The 20,781-nt window shown below is 46.2% G+C and overlaps 1 protein-coding gene across 2 annotated transcripts in view; it reads left to right on the forward strand.

Moving 5' to 3' along the window:
- Positions 1 to 20,781, forward strand: part of ZBBX (zinc finger B-box domain containing) — a 440,192-nt gene that overhangs the window by 225,543 nt on the left and 193,868 nt on the right. The window lies entirely within an intron of this gene.

Consider the following 20,781-nt stretch of genomic DNA (forward strand, 5'->3'; position numbering starts at 1 on the left):
TTCTGCAATAGAGAGTATATGAGACAAATAGAAAACAGGATGTTCAAGACCATCATCCTCTTGTTGTTGGAGTAGGACGGCACCAATGGCTTTTTCAGAAGCATCGGTGACGACAATAAATTGTTTGTTGGTATCTGGATGTCTTAAGATGGGAGCTTGTGTAAATGCCTTCTTTAAATCCTGAAAGGCTGTTTCGGCAGCTTTAGTCCAGACAAACCCTTTAATAAGATTTTCCTTCTTTAAAGTGTGAGTTATATGGCTAGTTTGTTTTGCAAAGTCTGCGATGAATTGTCGATAGAAGTTCGCCAATCCTAGAAAGCATTGTGTTTCTTTAATAGAAGATGGAGAAGGCCAATCTAGGATAGCTTGTACCTTTTCTTGATCCATAGCTACTCCGGTGGTACTTAAATGATATCCTAGATATTTGACTTCCGTCTTGTCAAACTCACACTTTTCGGGTTTGCAAAATAGTTGATGTGCCCGGAGTCGTTGAAGGACTTGTTTCACATGGGAAGAATGGAGTTCGGGATTTCTGGAATAAATAAGAATATCATCAAGGTAGATTACAACTGTCTGATTCAGGAGATCCGAGAATACTGAGTCCATAAATCTCTGAAAGATTGCCGGGGCATTAGTAAGACCGAAAGGCATTACCCTGTATTCAAAGTGACCAAATGGAGTCCTAAAGGCCGTTTTCCACTCATCTCCTTCTTTAATGCGTAAGAGGTGATAGGCTCCCCGTAGATCTAGTTTGGTAAACCGTTGGGCCCCTCTGACTGCCTCTAAAATGTCCCTTATGAGAGGCAAAGGATAACGATCTTTAATAGTTATTTTATTCAGGCCTCGAAAATCCAGGCAAGGGCGAAGATCCTTTGTCTTCTTGGGTACGAAAAAGAGAGGAGCCCCGGCCGGAGAAGACGATGGAACAATAAGACCACTTTGAATATTTTCATCCAAATACTCCTTTAGTACTTCCTTTTCAGTTTCCGTGAGGGAATACATCCTGCCAAAAGGAACGATAGTGCCAGGTTCCAAGGGAATAGCACAATCGTAATCTCGATGTGGAGGTAACACAGGTTTGGAAGGTTTTTGGAAGACATCTTGAAAATCCAAATAGTGTTCAGGAACTCCTTGGACTGTATTTATGGTCGAACCGGTAGTACCCTCCGTGATTATTGATCTCTTAGGCGACCAATACTTGTCTGAAGCAAAACAGTGCTCGTGACAGAACTGTGAAGACAAGGAAACCGTCCGGGTAGCCCAGTTCACATATGGATTATGTCTGATGAACCACGGAATTCCAAGAATGATGGTATGGTTGGGGGAAGTTATAAGATCAAAGGAGATGTGTTCCTGATGGTTACTGATCTGTAGATTCAGCATCAGGGTAGTTGTATCTACTGGACCCGATGATATCAAAGATCCATCCACGGTGTGTACTTGTTCTGGAATCTCCTTAGGTTGTATAGGAACTTGTTGAGTGGTGGCCCACTTCTTATCCATATAAATACCACTAGCTCCACAATCTAGTAGTGCCATAGTCTTCTCTTGACGGCCATCAGGTAATTGTAACATTACTGGTAAAATGAACAAGGATGTGGTATTGTCATTGAAAGAACTGATGGAAGGTATAGCTGCTAATCCCGTCCCCTCCCTTCTTACAGAGGACGGGAAGCGGCGTTTCCCGATGGCCTTGATGGACGTACTGGACAGGTACGCAGTATGTGGCCGGCAGAACCGCAGTATAAACACAAACCCTTCTTTCGTCTATCTTCTCGTTCGCTAGCGGAGAGAGGGCCTCGAGTTGTATCCACCTGCATGGGTTCTCCTTCGGTGTCTCTGACAGGAGGGCGAGGTTCCTCAGAACGATGCGGAAAAACTCGTGAGGTGCTTGGTTGAAAAGACCCTCTGCTCTTTCTCTTCTCTGCTCTCCGTTCCTGAAGGCGATACTCGATGGAGAGGGCTTGATCCATCAGGCCACGAAGATCTTCCACTCTGGTGGAATGTACTAGTTCGTCTTTGATTTCTTCTTTGAGTCCTCTACGAAACAAAGTCACCAAAGTACGTTCCACCCAGGTGGTCTCTGCCGCTAGTTGACGAAAGCGTGTAATGTATTGAAGGACATCTTGTGAACCTTGATGAATATCGCACAAGGCCTCTTCCGCTGAAGCCTCCAATCCCGGACGACTAAACATCAGCTTGAAGCGGTTCACAAAGGCGGAATAATCCGACAATACCGGATCGTTAGATGATACCATCGGTGTTGCCCAGGCCAAGGCAGGACCAGATAAGGCACTGATGAGATAACCCACCTTTGTTCTGTCATGGGAGAATTGGGTGGGTCGGAAGGCGAAGTACACTGTTAAGGAATCAAGGAACTCACGCAGCTTGGTTGGTTCACCCGAAAAACGATGGGTAGAGGCGGAGAGCGTTGGGACATCACCACTGCGGAAAGCCAAGGCCTGTCGCAGCGCAGCATTCTCACTGCGTAGTTGCTGTAATTCTTGAGCTTGTTGCTGAATTGTAGCTAGCAGAGCTTGATCCGGATCCGCAGCAGCTACCACAGTGTCTTCCATGGTGTTAGAAGACGTCGGGATGGTTAGGCGCTGCAATCTGTCACGACTCACGTGCTGCTTGCGCCTGGAGTTTGCAGATCTTGAGGCGTGGATCTTGAGAGTTCGACTTTGGCCCAAAAAGGGGCGACTCTTTCTGGTAGCCACGGTGCTGTAGGCAAAGGAAACGCCAAGGACAGACCGTGACCGTGAGAAAGTAGCGCCAGAGGGAAAAAACCCCTTCAGAAGAAGAGGAAAAAACCTCCAAGAAGATTCGCAGAGGATTCCTGGAACAAGAACAGAGGAACAGGAATCAAAGGAACTGACGTAATAACACAAAAATGGCGAAATCCAGAGCCAAAGGCTAGGAAATCAGGAGCGAGGACACTAACTGAAACAGAGAGTGTTGCAGCGCAAAGAGGAAAAGAAAACACCACCCTTAAATACCATAAAACAGGAAGTGACCCACAGGAAGAAAAAGGACACCATCTTGGATAGGGAAAAGTAGATAGAATAGACTGGAGCAGAAACCATAGAGAATAGGGAAGGAGGAATGCTGGGAAGACAAGGGTAACCTGGGAAGGGGAAAAGACATAAAGGACAGAGTAAAAAACAGACCCAAAAAAGGAAGAAGACAGAAAAAAGAAGAAAAGGAGCCCAAACAGGTAAGAGGGGTCAGGAGACCCCAACAAGACGGAGGGAGAGAGCAGCGCGAGGCCCCAAGTAAGCCCTGGGGCCTCGTAGGGTGCAGGAAAGGCTCGGGCCGCGCCGCGTCTTAAAGACGCGAAGCGCGGCCCGAGCCGAACGCGCGGCTTGAGCCGAACGCTCGGCTCGCGCCGCGCGGTGCGGCGCGACACTCATTTGCGAGAGAGGCTGTTGGCGGTGTTTGAGGAGGCCAGGGAACAGGGTATCTTGTCAGAGACCATGCGCCAGGGCGTCGTCTGCTAAATGCTCAAGCCTGGGGCGGGAGATCTGGGTGACCCTTCCTCCTACCGCCCATTCACTATGCTTAATAGTGAGGTAAAGATTCTGTGTAAAATATTGGCTACTCAGGTACGTGGAGTGATTCAGGTTTGGTGCATGATGACTAATGAGGGTTTATACAGGGTCGTAGTACGACTTCTAACTTACGTCGTTTGGCGCATGTTCTGCATGAAACCATGGGGGTGGAAGACAAATTAGTGCTAGTATCATTGGACCTAGAGAAGGCCTTTGATACAGTGGAGTGGGGCTACTTACAGGCAGTGCTGCAGGAATTGGGATTTGGCCCCCACTTCTGTGCTTGGGTTCATTTGATGTATATTGCACCCTCTGCATGTGTTCGGGTGGGTGTGGAGGTTTTGGAATCCTTGGTGATTGGCAGGGGAACCAGGCAGGGGTGCCCATTGTCTCAGCTTCTTGTTGCCTTAGCGGTGGAACCTATGGCAGTCTGGCTTTGTGAGGAATTGGTGTCCTGGGCCATTCAGGTGGAACAGTTTACCCACATTGTCTCTCTATATGCCGATGATGCGTTGCTATACTTCCGAGCGCCACGTGTTTTGGTGATTTTGTTGTTACGGTTGCTGGAGGAATTTGGGGCTGCATCTGGTCTCCAGGTAAATAGGAACAAGTCGCTTCTGTTTCTTTCAGGGTCATTATCTGGTGCCCCATTGGAGGATTTGCCGTGTGGTGGGGTTCAGGTGGGACCTTGAACATTTTCGATACCTGGGTATCTGGGACATTCATACGGTGGCGGTGCATGTGACTGGCCTGGAGCACTCAGTTTCAATTTGGGATAAGCTGTCTTTTTCGGTGATGGTAAGGGCGGCTGTGGTCAAGATGGTGTTCTTGTCGCAGTGTCTTTACCTGGGTCAGAGCTCTTTGTTTCCATTAACTGCTCGGCTCTTTAATCGTCTAGACAGTTTGTTGATTTCACTGGCGTGGGCTGGGCGTTGTACTAGGGTTGCATTATCCACACTGCAGAGGGACATGGACGACGGAGGGTTGGCTATCCTTAATATTAGACACTATTATTATGCAGCACACGTACAACATGCTGCAAAGTGGATGACTGAGTTGGACAATTGCGAGAAGCAACTATTTGCAGGCGTGCTGGGCGGAGAGGCATTGGTGCATGTATTGATGATGAGCGGTCGGTCGGAGACTGCTGTTCTTTATTTGGTCAAAACTACTGCATGGATTTGTGAGCAAGCTGTTAAGAAAGTAATTCGACATGCCCCGTTTGATAGGGAATCAAAGATTTGGGACTTAGCCCCTTTTAGGGATACGGATACCCTATTGTCCATGGATGGTTGGAGAGTGCGAGGCTGCCTGGTGGCGGGAGACTTATACCCCAATGGGTAGTTTATCTCCTTTCAGGAGGCACGGAATACATTTGGATTGGGTACGGGTCGGTTCTTGCAGTAGGCCAAAATGGAGAGCGTGGTTCGAGAAATCTGGTTTAGATTCCCGGTGGCCCTCCTGGCATCAAAGGTGTTGAATGGTCTATTAAATTGGGATGAGGAGTCGCATTTAATTACTCTGTTTTATAAAGCACTTCGGGGGGATCAACCAGGTATGGTATGTGTAGCACTCAGGGCCTCGGACCGAGAATTGTAGAATCCCATAGAGGATGAGGACTGGGCTATAGCGCTGTCGCTGGTGCACAGGGTTTCCTGTAACAGGTTTAAGCTATTCTATTTTAATTTTGTACACTGTATGTATCTTACACCTGCTCGTCTTAATAAGATTGACTCAACAAGAGAGGCCGGGTGTCCTAGATGTGGGGTGATAGGCGCCTCCTTTCTCCACTTGACTTGGTCCTGTAGGCGGGTGCAGCGATTTTGGTGGGAGGTGGTTCGGAGGGTAGAAAGGGTGACAGGTTTGGGACTCGAAGCGATACCCTTGACCTGCCTTCTAGGTATAGTGCAGAGACGACGGGTTAGGCGCATCCCATACAGATTTACACAACTCGCTCTGGTGTTGGCTAAGCGCAGGGTGGCCATGGGCTGGATGAGTACCCAAAGCCTATGCATTCCTTACTAGGTCTGTGATTCATTGGAATGGGGCGCTGCTGAAGAGCAATACATGAGGATATCATGCAGGGAGGAGGGGGCACTGACGAACTGGATTGCCTGGGGAACACTATTGGAACGCTTCACTGGTGTAGAAGAGTCCAGTTTCGACTGGAGCACTGATGATGATGGCTGACTAATGGAATGTTATGTAGAACATAAAGGTGACAACTAACTGCAATGATGTGGCAATGCTGGTAACCATGGATATAGGTGGATTGGTTACATGAGGATGCTTGTGGGTAAAGGAGGCCGGGGGTACCTATTGCTGAAATGCTTGGTGTTGATTCATATTTCTGTCTGTACATGTCCTTTGTCCTCCAAATACAAGATAAACAGATAAACAGATATTATGATATCCTGCAATGATATGCACTGCAATATTTATTTTTCATTTGTTGGTTATGCATATTAAACTCAATAAAAACAGAGTTATAAAAAAAAATGTTTTCTGGGAGAGGATTCCAGATCCTTGCCACAGGGAGGGCCCTGTCTCCCCACCTAACCTTTCTGCTCCTGGGTATTTCCAACTTTCTACCTGCAGTTGAGCTCTGCAGAAGAATTTCTGTCTTACATTCATACTCACAACATCTGAATACAGACCAGCCTCAAGTCTAAACTCTTGGGCAATTCTGCTTCATTTGTGTCCAACAGGGTTTGTGCGTTTGTGATACTTGCGGATGATGGGCATTTATCCTAACATTTCTTTGCCTTTTGATTTACCTCCAAATGCAAGAGATTTTCCTGCATAATGATACTATGACAAATAGAGATCATTTGTTGAAGACAAACACATGGGTGAAAACTGATAACTAAATGTATTTGGTTTATTTTAATGCAAAAGAAAGTAGTGATTTGTAAAATAAATCCATACAAAATTGGCACTTTCTCATAGACAACATCTATGATCATGCTTTTTATGTGTACCAAATTACTCGGTATAATCCTGTATTCCCTTTTTGTAACCCTTCATAACATTTGCTTCTCTGTACACAGCAGTTGAGTTCCATTCAGGATTGAAGTATGTATTTTAACTTTGTTCTCTGGTTTTACAGCTTTAGAGAGCACCGTAACCAATACTTTAACATATACTTAAAGTGGGACTTGCGGTTGCCCTTTCTTCAAGATTGGGCGACTTTTTTGTCTAGATCAATAACCAGCTCCCAAGTCAGTGGTGTTCACCCCCATGCTCATGTTTGTCCAACTCTAGAATATTTAGGTTTCACACTGAGATGTGAGTGGTTGAATGCAGCCTTCCATTTCTATCAAAATAAACTATTTTCTTTCTGAACGTTTCTCTGGCATTTAAGTTTTAGCACTCAATGTGAGTGCCTGTCTGGCTCATTCTTTCTCCCTCTCTCCACCCATTTTTACTCTCCATCCTTGCCAATCATCATTCTCTTGGTATTCCCTCCTACACTGGTTCTCTTCTCTCTCTGTCTCCCACCGTCCTGCTGACACTGTGCACTAATGCCAAACAGTGACTGTCTCTCCCTTTCCACTTGCTCTCCTCCACCTCTCCTAATATACATCCCATTCCTCCTGCTACTGCCTTTGTGAGTGGTTTGTAGAATTGTGTTGCAAACATCAGCAAAGCCAATAGTGGCTTAGTAGGATTCTGTCTCCCCTTAGTACTCATCTGTAAGCCATGCTCCAGAGCAAACTGAAAAAAAAACACACAGTCACCCACAGGTGCTCTCACCTCACATCCACACAAAATCTGTTGGTCTAAACTTATGCTAATTGGGCATAAACATGTGAATGCACAGTTTTAATAATATAGAACTCGTCCTGCATGATTGTTTTGTGGAATTGCATTAACAGATGCTTGGTGTGAAACCTACTCATTCTAAATAGCTGGTCACAGCCTCCTGGTTCAGTAAAACAGCCTGAGGTAGGGAATGCAGCAAAAAGCTACATTGAATTGGCAGCAGACTGGGTTGAGAGCTAAAAGTGACAGTTCATCATTACGTTCTAGAATTCTGAAAAAAGTGGGTGTCCCAAGAAAAACACTTGTAACATAAGGGTATCTATTGGTCCATGATATTAAAGTAGATTTGCTAGCTTGAGCTTCCATGTAGCTAATTATTGAGTGGTAGAAGTGTGGATGGAGGACTCTCTAGTTTCCAAGTGAAGATGATAGGATGGTTCTCAAATCCTTGCTGGTAACTGAGGTGTTAGACTTGGCATCCTTGGCGTGGTCTCCCCTAACTTTTTGCCTCTGCTTCCCAGGTTGTTGATGTGTGCTGGGCTGTTTTTGCTGTTTTTGATACTCAGGGCTCTTTACCACTGCTAACCAATTTTGAAGTGCAAGTGCTCCTATGTATAATGTATGTGCAATTGGCTAATCTATGATTGGCATATTTGATTTACTAGTAAGTCACTAGTAAAGTGCACTAGAGATGCCCAGGGCCTGTAAATCAAATGCTACTAGTGGGCCTGCAGCACCGGTTGTACCACCCACATGAGTAGCTCTGTAAACATGGCTCAGACCTGCCACTGCAGTGTATGTGTGTGCAGTTTTAAACTGCCAATTTGACTTGGCAAGTGTACCAATTTGCCAGGCCTAACCTTCCCTTTTTATACATGTAAGGCACCCCTAAGTTAGGCCCTAGGTAGCCCCATGGGCGGGGTGCACTGTATGTTAAAGGTGGGGTATGTACTGATGTGTATTACATCTCTTAACAGTGAAATACTGCAAAATTCAGTCTTCACTGTTGCAAGGCCTATCTCTCTCATAGGTTAACATGGGGGGGGGCACCTTTAAATATGATTAAAGTGCAGATTCCCTTTCAGAGCAGATAGAAATACGAAGTTTGGGGTCTCTGAACTCATAATTTTAAAAATACATATTTTAGTAAAGTTGGTTTTTAGATTGTTAGTTTGAAAATTGCACTTTTAGAAAGTAGGCATTTTCTTGCTTAAACCATTCTGTGACTCTGTTTGTGGATTCCCTGTCTGGGTCATTTTGACAGTTGGACTGTTTGTGAATCCCTTCTAGACAGTAGGAAAAGGGAGCTGGGGTGTAGCCTGCATATCCTGATGAGCCATCTGCTAGAGTGGAAGGCAGAGTAGTTACCTACACCTGAATGAGCTGTGTCTGCCCTCTCACAATGCAGTCTCCAACCCCCTGGTGTGTGTCTTGGGCCCGGCCTGGGCAAGGCAGGATCTTGTGAACAACAGAAACTTTCCTTTGAAGTAAGTTCCATAAATTCTTGTGAGAGGTAGGACAAACAGGGCCACCATGATTTATCGAATTGGGGCAGTCTTTATTCAGCTGTAGCTGTCAGTTTCTCCATGCTTAATAGGTCCCAGAGTCTGTGGAGCCAATCTAAGTGTTTGACTATGGTGTCAGTGACCCACCGTGATAACAAAACCTGTTTAGCTGCACATATGGCTAGTGTGATAGTCCGTCCCTCAAAGATTTCAAAGGGTAGATTAAGACATCTGGGAGGCCCAGTAGAATATAACTCGGGAACCTAGGGATCATTATGTTGTACATCTTGTCAAGGGCGTCCAAAACCTCATACCAGTAGCGGTGAAGATTTGGGCATCTCCAAAGGAGGTGGATCAGTGTCCCCTCTGGTGTGCATCCCCGCCAACAGCACGCAACCCCATCCCTCCTCTATCTGAACATGCTTGCCGGCATGTAGTACCAATAATGCACTACCTTCAGTAGTGTCGTCTTACCAGCAACTCTTTGGGCTGATGACGCAGCCCGCTTAATGATATCTGACCACTCCCTAGGTGTAAAAAAACACTCACATTCCTTCTCCCATCAGCGCTGTGCTGAAGACACTGATGAGGGTTGTATATTGTTAAAGAAGGCTTAAATGTCTGAAAGGATGCTCTCGTCAGAACCTCTAGTTAAAAGCCATTTCTCAAATGGAAGCAGGGGGCAGCTTGCATGGGGTTTAATGGAAGGCTGAGTGACCCAGTGACCAATGGCGAGATGCTGCCACCGGGCACTTCCCAGAACACCATAATGCTGTTGAGTTTGAGCAAAGGCCAGAAGGCCTGATTCATCAAATAGGTCACCAACCCTTTTAGAGTTTGGCTGCTGTTATGCCAAGTAGTTTGAACTCTGATAGGCGGGGGAAATTCTGGATTACTCATGATCGGGGTGAGGAGGGAGATGCGAATGGAGAACTTCTTACTCTGTATGTTGTCCCAAACCCCCATTGTCGCTCGTAAAATAGGGCAGATACAAACTCCCGATGGCCTATGGGGTTTAGGGAGCCATGATATCTTCCATGTGTGTATGCCTACAATAGTTTGATCATGAAGCACCAATGTTTTTCCGTGAGGTGTCTTTTTAACTCCACCAAGTATCGCAGTTGGGCTGCCTGATAATAGTGAGTAAGATGGGGGATCCCCAAACCCCCCATTTCCAGTGGCAGGTAGGTCTGCTTCTTGCCAAGAATTTAAGAGACAGACCCCCAAAGCCAAAGCGGGATTGATTTATAATACACAAAATAAATTCCTTCTATGGATATTTAAGTATCAAACTCAGAGACGTATCGCTGGTTAAGTTCTAGCAGTATCACAACCTATCTTTTAGATAAAAACACACACCTGTTTCAAACCTTTTTTTGTTTATATCAATTATATTTTTGTTTATTATATGCTTATAAACAACTTTTTTCAAATGTATTCAAAAAAATCCGTAGGTGCTTTTCATTCTTACTTCATTGGTTGTAGACATAATTTTTTTATTTATAAAACATATTGCACAATATTCATGTTAAAAATGTAAAAACTTCACGAACAAAGCTACAAACACTCATAGAATATTTTTTATAAAAATATCCTTATTTATTTTTTCGCATAAAAACTGTTGTTAAAAAAAGACATATCAAACAATCTATTCTTATAAAGGTTGCTCATATACAAGTGTTTACAAAAAAGAAAAGTGTCACCGCGTTTTTTTCGGTGGCCTTTCCAGTCATACACCCTACCTTCATCAGGACAAAGAAAGCTTTATGTACAACAAAACATATTTATTGTGGTAACATGGCATATGATTTCCAATGTATTTACTGCCATCCATTTCCTATATTTATGTACTTCTCCAAGGTTGTCCATCCTTTATTGTCTTCTTTAAATTTGAGCAATTGGTTTCTGGTTTAGAAATTCAAAGACCGGTCTCTGGTCGTGTCTTTAATTTTTTTTGTCATAAGGCGGTTTGTTCCTGCCGTTTATTACCTCCGTATTCTAAGTCTTTCGTGAGATCTGTAGAATCATTTTCTCTAGTTTGTTGTTTAGTCCTTCATTAGTGAGGTCTGCTTCTTGTCCGTACGTGCTTTTTTCCCTTCCCAGATGTACTCTTCTAGGGGGCATTGTAATTTAATCAAAATTTGTGGAGGAGAGGTCAGGGTTAATGTCTGCATGAAATACAAAATTTTGGGCAGCAGGCTCATGTTACCGCTGCAATGCGGCCTTGCCAGGAGAGAGCATAAGCCTTCCAAGTGTGTAGATCAGCACATGTTTGCAACAGCAAGGCACCATAGAGACTGCAGCCTGAACTGTACCGGAGTGAATGCAGAGTCCCAAATACCCCACTCCCCCTCCAGATGAATGGAAAGTGTTGTTGTAGGATAACCTGATTTACCTCTGGAACTGTCAGGTTTAGGATCTGAGACTTTTGTAGATTTACCTTAAACCCAGAGGCCCTCCCGAAGGTCTCCAAGTCGTCCATCACCAGAGGCAAGGACCGAAGGGGATGCTTCAGGATCACCATGACGTCTTCTGCATATAGCGCTATCCCCCATGCAGATACCCATTATTAGGGGATTTCATCTAATTCACTCTGCCATGGGCTCCAAGTATAAGGCAAATAGTAGTGGGGACGATGGGCATCTTTGCCGAGGGCCCCTAGTCACCTGAAAAGGGGAGGGTGTTAGTCTATTAGCCCTAACCACTGCTTTAGGCCCATTGTAACTGCACTGTATCCAATCAATAAACCACCCACCTAGGCCTACCTTCCGCAGCACTGCAAACAAATCGTGCCAGTTCACCAGGTCGAATGCGTTTTTGCCATCTATGGATAACATCAGTGCCAGTATTCGAGATCACTCAGTCTTATCTAGCAGTTGGCATATGTGTTTTGTGTTGTTGCTGCAATTATGTTCAGGAGTGAATCCGGCCTTGTCCGGGTCTACAATGCCTTGTATATAAGGGACCAGTCGATTTGCCAGAATAGAGGTGAATACTTTGGCCTCCACATTCATTAATGAGATTGGCCTATATGAGGAGCAGTACAACGGGTCCTTACCCGGCTAGGGCAAGGCGGTGATCGTGGCAAGCTTTATGGAGTCTGTAAGGGAGCTCCTGTCACTAAAGGAGTTGTATAGACATGTGAGTACAGGCGCCAATTGACTAGCAAATAATTTATAAAATTCTGAGGGGTAGCCTTGCTGGGTTGTAAGCGAGAGATCGCTAAAAGTACCTCACCCAACCTTATGTCGTGATCCAAAAGCAGAGCGCAGACCCTCTAGTGTCACGTGTTCTAAGTAGGATATGTAATCCTCTTCTATTAATGGGTCAGCGACATAAAGCTGGACATAAAATAGCTCAAAGTTTTGGACTATTTGTTTATCATGATCAGTACATTCTCCTTGCAATCCCTCCAGTGCCTCCACTCGCTGTCGTGCTATCTGTACCCGCAGGCGGTGCGCCAGGAGGTGACCTGCTTTATTGCTCCCCACAAAAAACCTTTGTTCAGTGCGGACCAAAGCATACGTTGCTCTATCCATGTCCAGTGCCCAATATTGTTTATGTGTTATGTTTAATTGTCAGCATATTTTAGGACATCCCGTCCGTTTGTGTTCCACCTCTAGCCCTTTTACCTGTCTTAAGTGCAGTCCTTTTATATCTCTGATCTCTCTGTTAAGACGGGTAGCCGGTGCAATCTATTGGCAGCGAAGGACTGATTTCAACGTGTCCCAAAGCACTGCAATGGGCATGTCGGGACAGTCATTGTGTTCCAGATATTCGGTGATGGCGCCTGACAGTTCTATGATGTGTGTTTCACTGCTGAGAGATTGGGCTAGGAGGGGATACAATTATATGGAGAGGGGGTCTGGTTTGAGAGCGCCAATGTACTTATATATAAGAAACATGAATCACAGATTGCAGAAAATGCGGTGTAGCTAGAAGATCAATTGGCGCATTTGTCTGGTGGGCTGTCGAATAGAACGTGCAATCCCTCTCTGTGGGGGTGGTGATGCCGGAAAACATCAATTAGCCCATAATCCGCTATTGTCCCCAAACTCTGTTTGGAGAATGCCTCCGTCTGTCCCACCTGCTGCGCTGACCTATCCACACCTGTATCAGGTACTAAGTTAAAGTCCCCTCCAATTAGTACATCCTTATCTGCAGTGCCCATCACTGCATCTAAGGCCTCAAATATGAAAGCCTCCTGGTGGTTATTAGGTGCATAAAGTGTAGCCAAAGTAAAATTGTGCAGATGTACTGTGATGCCGAGTGACAGTAACCTACCAGGAATATCGGCCTCTATCTGGACCACCTTGCCAGGGAAGTGAGGAGACAAAAGAATAGCTACTCCAGCCTTTTTTCCTGTGCCAGATGAAAAATATGATCTTTCAAACCACTTGGATTTTAAACGCTTCAAATCTGCTTGTACTAGGTGTGTTTCCTGCACCAGACATATATCACATCCAGAGTCCTGGATAAAAGATAGAAATGTTTTGCAGGCATGTTGAGCCCCCGGATATCATAGCTAATAATGCGTATCATTAGGGAATCAGTGTGTAAAGACATATCTGTGAGGTGTGCCCCAGGCTGCTTGGAAGAAGCCAACTATCTCCCCATGTTGAGCTATAACATACCACTTAGGTCTCACATTTCTTAATAGGTAGGAAAAAGCAGGAAAAGATAATATAGAGTTTCAAGCACTGAAAAAGAAAGGAGAACCAATGCGGCCTTTCCCAGCACTGCTTCGAACCATAAAGGTGGGCTCCAGTTGAGGCATCACGGTCAAAGTGGGGTTACCCTCCATCGGGTAGGAGGCTCTGCCGTCGGCATGTGCGTTCCCCCAAGACTGAAGACGGGCCTCTATGGTCTAACTTTGTGCGGTGCCTGGTAGGCAGTAGGGTGTGCCTATGTTGGAGTCTGTTGTGTGGTCAGTGCCAAGCATTTAACTCTGTCATTTTCCAGGTCGGAGGCTTGATCCAAGGAATTCAGCTGTCGGAGAAGGGCTGCCCTTTCACTATGACTCTCCCTTGCAGTCGGTCCAGCCATCTTTCCCTTCTTCTTTCGCGCTGGGCGTCTGAAAGGAGCCGATGAGCGTGAGGGGCTTGATTGCGAGGGGTGGAGCTCTTCATCGTTCTGATTCTTGGTGATAGGTAGCAATGGTCATAGCTGGCGGTGTTGCAGTAGCGTTATGGGCGAGAGGTCCTGGTACAGCCAGATCTTGTTACCCTCAAAGTCGATGTGATTGCGGTCTTATGCTGCTGCCATAATGATTTTTTTCCCTGTAGTAGTGAAGGCAGGTTAGAATGTCTTTCGGTTGCCCAGGACATGTAGCAGGTCTCCCAGCCCTATGAATTCTCTCCATAATGATCTTTTAAGGTGCAAGTTCTGGCACAACATGGTGGAACAGTCTGCGAGCATAGTTCTCCTGATTCCCTTCGGCTGCTTGCAACTGGACTCCCTTAATTCTAATGTTGGTCCTCCTAGACCGATTTTCAAGATCTTCCACCTGATATCTTAGTTCCATGGTTTTTGTCATGCAAATCCAGTTTTTCGCAGCAGTCAGCATCCAACTCTTCTCCCTGTGTGTCACTGTTTCATTCCAGGCCATCCACTCTGTCTCCCAGTTCATTCATGTCCTTCATGAGGCCCTTGATATACTTTGTGTGGTCCTGCTTAAGTGTTGCAATATCTGCGCGTAAAGCTCCAAAGAGGGTCTCGAGGTAGCCATGTGTAACTGGTTTCGTTTCGTCTGGTGTTCTGGTGGCATCGCCCGTTGCATTTGGGTGCACTGGTTGAGTGACCTTCTCGAGGTGATTTGCTTTTTCCCTGGCGTCTTCGTGAGTAAATCTCTGATTTTAGCATCTTTCTTATGGGAGCGGGGACCCGCCATGTTCCCTCCCACAGTAGGGTTAATTCGTCAGTCACCAAACGACGGTCCACCATCAGTGTCCTGGTGCCTTTGCAACACTCCAGCTACTTCTTAAGCGCTTATTTAGCCTTCAGGCCGGGCACTCTGAGGAGATTGGCCTGCCCAGCGCAATGGGCACTGCTGCGTTGGTCATTCGAATTCACATGCGTGCCAGACTCACCATCTGTCGTTATGTGCCTCACTTCTTAGGCTCAGCAATCCTCCATGTACTTGGGCTGCACTGACTACCATCTAATCGGAGATGTGTGACCCCACTGAGTCCAGCTGGTACCGCAGTCCCCTTAGGCACTGCTGCACTCTATAGGCAGGACTGTTCCTGGTGCCCTCCGAGGGAAGGTCCTGACCCTGCTATGTTATTCCACGTGGCTGTGCCCCCTCCGTGTTCTTAAAAGCGGGCCCTGGTGCTGCTGTGTCAGTTGGCCCCCAAAGGCCCCATCTCCAGGGACCAGTCAGCCTCTTATATGGGGCCCGGGGCTCTGGTAGGCAGAGTCGCGCCTAGCGCATGTTTGTGCTGCCAGGCATGGGAGGAGAGCCTACCATTGCCGTCGAGGACTGCAGGCCTCCGTTAACCCTTACCTCCAGGTGGTGGCCAATTTTAGGGTCAGGCGTGCCACGAAGCGCTTTGCTGGAATCAATTAAACAGGGTCCGGGGGCTACTTCAAGCGTCCTCGTGCTCCCTCATCCGCCAGCAATGCTCTGGGTGCCTTTTCACGTATCGGCAGAGTATGGGAGGCCTGGTCTTCTCTGCTAGCCGCAGTCCAATGGCGGAGCTCGGAGGCTTCACTCCCTTCCTGACGCCAGCTTGGTCACGCCCCCCACAAAAACATTTTTGACAGGACAGATGACATGCAAGTGGAGCCCCTAAGGAGGATATTTATGTCCTTCAAACATGCCATGTTTGCCTATTTGGAAGATATCTCAGCACAGAGAGGGTTTTAATCCCTATGTATGTTTGTTTGGAAATCTGTGAGAGGTCCACCTAGTAATCTTCAAGAAGGGTGGAAAGCCATCCCAGAATGACTTGATTTAACATTCTAAACTGTGTTCTAGGTCTCAGGTGAATGAGTACGCAAAGAAGGCTACCAGGAATATGAAAATCAGAAAGAACCGATTATGATTAGCTGGCCAGCTTGACATACTACAAACTTGGATAAGAGATTTTAAAATTGAGCCTGTGTAGATGTAAGCCTTGCAAGACAAGTGGATTGGGCCCACAAACTGCTTGAAATGGTTATTGATGCAACTTATTTCACTAATCCAAATACTCCACGATAATGCCGCAGCATCTTTCTTGTCAATATACAGATAACCCTCTATGAGTGTGTTGAAATGGTTTTGTTGAAATGGTTTTGTTTCTTGTGGCAGTTGCAGAAGAGAAGGAAGAAGGTGATCCCCTCCCTCAGCGACTGCACTTGAAACAACAATGGCACAGTGGTATAGGATGTTGGATGAGGTGGAGAACAACCATGGTCAAAGTAGCCAAATTTCTGAAGCCAAGGATGACTTAATCTTCAAGTTGTCCATGTTCTAGCACAATGGTTCTGGTCACTAATCCTGATACCACAGAGCTATGGTTATATGGGGACCATAATGGGCTCATATCTGTTACTAGGGCAGATGCTCAACTCATGGTTATGTCTGCAGTGCTTGAGAAATTAGGGTCTGCCGTTGTTTTCAGTTCCTTGGATCTGGCCCCCAAGTACTGAAAGATATGTTTTGTTTTATTTTAATTTGTATGGCACACATAACACCCAGGAGGTATCCTGGCACCATAGGAAGGAAGGGGTGCTGCCATGACTGGGGCTTCTTGGAATAGCCAGGCTTTCTGTTATTTTGGTGAATTCTGTGATAGAGCTGGTAGCTCAGGTATGGAGGGGGAAGTCGTTCCAGGTTTTAGGCACCAGGGACGAAAAGGCAAAGCTGCTAGCTCGTTGGATGTGAGGGAGGTAGTTGAGCAGGAGGCTGGATGAGAAAACGTGTCTGGTTGGTGTGCAGAAGTTGATGCAGCTGTCGGGTATACCTGGCCTTGTGTGTGTAGTGCTTTGTATGCATGTGTGAGGAGCCTGAAGCAGGACCATTTGTGTAAGGGGAGCCACTGGAAGTCTTTGAGGAGTTTGGGTGCGTGAGTGAGGGTTGGGTTTTTGAGACTGAGCCTGGGTGCTGCTTTCTGAATGATATGGAGACTCTTGGTGAGCTTCATAATGATGTTAATGTAAAGTGCGTTTCTGTAGTCCCGTTTGCTAGTGATCAGTGCTTGGGTGAAGGATCTTCGGCTGTTTAGCAGAAGCCATTTGAAAACTTTCCAGAGAAGCTTGAGGCTGTGAATGCAGGAGGAGGTGGCTTTATTAACCTGATTGGTTGCTTGCCACTGATGCCATAACTGCTGCTGCTAAGGAGATGTGTGCATTATTCACTTTAAATAATGCCCTCCCTTTCTGAGTAATTCCCTTTGGAAAATGAATATTCCTGCAATTTTAAAGAAATTATTGGACCAGGTCTGTACTGGATTATAGAACTTCAGTCCCCACTATGTAGGCACACCAGGTAAACCTCATAGAAATACTTTACACTCTTAAACAAGCTAATCTCACCAACTACACCAAGACATCCAAGAGCATAGCTGTCTGTAGGCCACCAAGTTAACAGTTGACAGACATACGTTTCCACACCTATATCAAGGTCATTGTGGACTGTCAATCTTTGTTAAACAAGAATTTTCAGGATACATATGAAGGAATGGTTGCATCTGAGCAGATTTTGAAAAAGCAGCCTGTGTTGTCAAAGTCATTGAATGCATGAAGTCTGTTTGTACTGCCCTAACATATGAGACTCCAAATGGCAATGGGGTTTTGCCCATAAACTTGAATGGGATTAGTCATAGTTACATCCGATATTCAGTAGGCATCTGGACACTCAGCCTGCCACTTGCCTGTGGCCTCCAGTTTCTGCTCGTTCCAGCCTGATCCAGCGCTGCTGCCTGGTTTTGTCGCCTGGGTTTTTCCATTCACCGTAATTCCTGCCAACAAAGGCCCCCTTATCCCCAGATCTACTTCAGGCAGGCCGCCTCCAAGCCTGTCTGAGCCCGTCCATTCCTGAACCACGACCAGCGCCATATCACCTGTCCTTCCCAACCCCTGAAGATATACCATGGCCGAGTTTCATACCTTTGGCCCTGGGCAGCTCAACAAACACTGCCACCGTGCTGACCCATGCACCATGGTAGGACCTTTCACCTTCACCCACTGCCACTTCACGTGTCACAGCACACTCACCAGTCTACCGACTAGTCCCACCCTAAGCACACCACAAACACCTCCTGAACAAAAACACCAACTTGCATGCGCGCTTTTCAACGCACTCACTATGCAAACACACCACACAGATTTGGGACCTCATCTTAACCCTCACACCTTGTGGTGTAGCCATTTTTAATGTAGCTTTCTGCGCGTTTGCTTAAAGTATTAGGCCTCTGTGCACTTTGCCCTAGATACATTTTATTTAAGCCTCGCACTGTTATTTTACAATAGCCAGTTTCACGGTCTTGTTTTATTTTCTTCCATCACGCTGTTTAGCTTACTTCAGCACTGAAGTTCTCAAACAATACATTCTTGCTCGCTCTGTGCTTCAGTCAAGGATACAGTCTGGTACATTGCCAATAGACGTGGTAGAAGTTTAGTCTTTAGGGTTCGTAGAAAGTACACATTTTTACGTAGGGACGTTTCTTAGAACATCGGCGTGTTAGTTATAAAAACACTTCCTAGTCTTGGTACACGTAACAGGGAGATTCCGACCAGGAACCCACAACTAGACGCTGATTGCCCTGTTGCAGATGCTGATCCCAATCACAGGCCTTTGCTCAGGTATGAGGGTCGATGTCCTCCCAGGGGAACCTGAAAGGCAGGCTTAAAGCTTAACATGCTGTGCTCAAGATAGAACTTAGAGGAGGGAACGTAATCTAGTTGCACCATGATAGCGTTATTCTTATGTTTCACTCTCCTCGTTACTATTTCAATCCTACTGTGTTGTATGGTTCTGGTTATTGCTGCTCACGCCTTGTTATCTAAACTGCAGTTGTTTTATTAAACCAATCTTTAAAACTTAAACTGCCTTTGTCATTTATATATGAGACCATACTGTGTATGAGAGAACTGGTTGGGACCTGAGTGACCACGGCTTCCCTGGGAAGCACTAAGATGTAATGCACTCAGCTGCCCAATTATCTCTTCCCTTTGGGAGAGATAAGGCACTGCTAGTTAGCCGGAGCTCAACCTGGATTTGGGGTGACAAGTGTCCTTTGCCGTGGGTTAGACTTAGTCCCCCACACTGTGAACGATCTTGCCACCCAAAAATCCAGTAGTCTTATTAGGATAATGAGAGCCTACGCGACAACCTGATGTCCACTTCCTCACTGAGATCTGGCTCAACCCCACTCCATGGAACTCACCTAGACTGACTACTCCATCATCCACTTCAACTTCACCAGTCTGCCCAATGCCCCCTACTGCAGCTGGAATAAAGTTTCACAGGTCACATGGGCCAATGCCCTCAGCACCATCCACCCCATCTCCTCCAAATACCAAGACCAGAATATCAGAAACTTCCAACAATTGAATCATCAACTGTGCCATCAGCATCACTCCTATCAGCAACAGTGCCCACAGAAGGTCCACCAAGCAGGTTAGCTGGTAGACTGAAGACCTCAGAACCACTAAACGACACTGTTAACAACTGGAAAGGAGATGACGCACCAGCGAGCACACAACCAAAAAGACCGCCTCAGGACAGCCCTCAACCTCTACTACAGACAGTTGAAAGAATCAGAGGAAAAGGTCTTAGTCTCATGCATCGAATCCAGATCCAATAAGAGAAAAGAACTCTTCAGCATTGTCAAGAAATTTCCAACCCTTCAGATGCAACAAACTACATTGCTCCCTCACAGGAACTCTATGACATACTTGCAAACCGATTCCACAGCAATATCGCCAACAAGTACAGAAACCTTAAAACCCAGCCCAAGGCCACAGACTTCTTCAAACAACACAAAAACCCTGCTACCTCTACGGGCATTCAACTGAGCGAATGGACCCAGCTTTCCCGATAGGGCACTGCCTTCATGATGAACTCGATCCACTCAGGTGCCCTAACCAGCCCATGCTCTCACCACATGTTCACCTAGCTCGAAGCCAGAATGAATCACATATTCGCCACCTTGTTGACCACTTCATTTGCAATAGCTACCTTCCCCAAGGACTGGAAATTTGCAGAAGTCAGCGCCTTACTAAAGAAACCATCAGCAGAGCCCAGCAAACGCCGCAACTACTGATGGATCTCCATGCTCCTGTTTCCAGCCAAAGTATTACCGACAACATCTGAGCCCTACTCGACCAAGGAGAGTCTGGGGCTCTGATCCTCCTAGACCACTTGGCAGCCTTTGATATGGTCTCCCACCACACACTTCTCTCAAGGCTGCACAACATAGGCATCCAAGGGACTTCCTTCTGATGGATCGCCTCTTTCCTTAACAGAAAAACACAAAAAGTCCACCTTATCTCTGAACACAAGCTAATCATCTGTGGAGTACCCCAGGGTCCTCGCTCAGCCACACCCTCTTGAGTACCTATATCACACTTTTGCCCAGCATCACCAAAACCCACAGACGCAACATAATTTCCTATGCTGACGAAAACAACTCATCGGCTCCTTCTCCGACACCACAAAGAGCAAGACAGACTTCACCAACTAGATGAAGTACAACTGCCTGAAGCTCAACACAAACAAGACAGAGGCCCTGATTTTCAGAAACAAAAGGTTCCCATTGGATGCATCCGGGTGGCCCTCAGACCTCTGATCTACTACTACCACCACTGATCGCGCTAAGATCCTTGGCATCATTCTGGACAAACAGCTTACTATGAAGCCTCAGGTCAACTCTTTTACCACCTCCTGCTTCTTCATCCTCTGCGTGCTTCATAAGATATTCAAATGGCTACCCAAAGTCTCCGGATGCACCAACACCAAAGCCCTCATCTCC

Source organism: Pleurodeles waltl, chromosome 11, assembly GCF_031143425.1.
Source record: "Pleurodeles waltl isolate 20211129_DDA chromosome 11, aPleWal1.hap1.20221129, whole genome shotgun sequence".
NCBI classification, from domain to species: Eukaryota; Metazoa; Chordata; class Amphibia; order Caudata; family Salamandridae; genus Pleurodeles; species Pleurodeles waltl.